A 1,794-nucleotide genomic window follows, 5' to 3' on the forward strand; every position below is an offset into this window, starting at 1 on the left:
AAAATAGATAAACCCTTAGCCAGACTAACTAGAGGGNACAGGGACAGTATCCTAATTAACAAAATCAGAAATAAAAAAGGAGATATAACAATAGATCCTGAGGGAATCCAAAACATCATCAGGTTCAACTACAAAAGGCTATACTCAACAAAACTGGAAAACTTGGATGAAATGGACAACTTCCTAGACAGAAACCTGGTACCAAAGTTAAATCAGGATTAGATTAATGATTTAACAGTCACAATCCGCCTAAGGAAATAGAAGCACACATTAATAGTCTCCCAACCAAAAAAAAAAGCCCAGGACCAGATGGGTTTAGTGCAGAGTTCTATCAGACCTTCAAAGAAGACCTAATTCCAACTCTCCTCAAACTATTCCATAAAATAGAAACAGAAGGTACTCTACCCAATTTGTTCTATAAAGCCACAATTACTCTGATACCTAAACCACACAAAGATCCAACAAAGAAAGAGAAGTTCAGACCAATTTCCCTTATGAATATCTAAAGTGTAATTTCTAGTTCTGATGACCTGTAGTAATTGTATAAATGACAAAGCAGCTTAGACCATACCAGCATATCATTTAAAGTTATCTGAAATGCAACTGTTGACATATACTGGTTCTCAATAATGTTGCTCAATACATGCATAATTTTCTTGGTTCCCACTGTCAGATGCTAGGAACTTCCATGCCAATAAAATAAAAAAGATCTTTGCTAACAGTTATTAAGCCTATTGATACTACTTTGAAGATTGACAGGAAAGATTCTATGTGCCTATAAATTGGTTGAGTGAGGCAATTCTCTTCTTCCATACAGATGACTAGATACTGTTGGCCAATAACCTGTATGCATTTCTCAGACACCTACCTGTACCCTCAGCATATACAAATCTTGAACTTGAGCAGTGTCCCCATGCCATGCTCCATTTTTAATCTGTTGCTGGGCACACTGCCTAGGTTGGCAGAGGCATCACTGTAAACTACCACAGATACTGCCATCAGCAGAAGTAGCAGGAGCACCATCATAATTATGATAGCCACTCTGGCTTCCTTCGGACTGAGACTGTGGAAGTGGCAAGAATCATCAGCATACTCCAGGAAATTTTTTGGTGCATTTCTTTCTATGGAGCCCTGAAAAATGGAGCTCAACTACACAATGTAAGGTGGACCAATACATGCATGACATTAGTGAAGAATTCTTTATTACATGCCCTTGTACCATACTTGCATTAACAGAATATCTTTTCTCCTGTGTCTAGTGTAGTGAAACATTCCTTCAAGAACCTTAGTCTTTTACATGTGTCCACTTCAATGAAACATTCATTCATATGTTTGCCTTAGCAAAACCCAATCCAACACAACTGAATTTCCAACGAACCATTAAATTTCCACTTCACCAAATGACTCTGACCTGATCCAGGAATGACAATCATGTATTTGATTCAAAAAGTTGTTTATAACCACCTTGGAATACTACCTTTGCTTCAAATGGCTATATGACCACCTATGACTACCTTGTAATGCCCATCTTGCAGCCATTTCTTTGTTTCAGGTATACATAACCTGTCAAATTTAAGTTCTAGTCTTATAACCCTGTCAATTTAGGTCACCAAATCTTCACTTGGAAACCCCCACCCTGAGCTATCAAAGACATATCTTTCTCACATCTATGCTGACTTCTCAAACCCCAGTTTTCAGTGAGGTGACCCATGTACATACATAAAAATACTTGTTTTAAGTAATTGCTTGCTTTAATTAATTTGGACATGATGATTTGTGACAATGGTCTTTCTC

At 37.5% G+C, this 1,794-nt stretch overlaps 1 pseudogene; it reads right to left on the minus strand.

Moving 5' to 3' along the window:
• Nucleotides 1–502: 502 nt before the first annotated feature.
• LOC110316820 lies at nt 503–1,023 on the minus strand (annotated as a pseudogene).
• Between the last annotated feature and the right edge of the window lie 771 nt (nt 1,024–1,794).

The sequence above is a fragment of the Mus pahari genome, chromosome 2 (genome assembly GCF_900095145.1).
Source record: "Mus pahari chromosome 2, PAHARI_EIJ_v1.1, whole genome shotgun sequence".
In the NCBI taxonomy this organism is placed as follows: domain Eukaryota; kingdom Metazoa; phylum Chordata; class Mammalia; order Rodentia; family Muridae; genus Mus; species Mus pahari.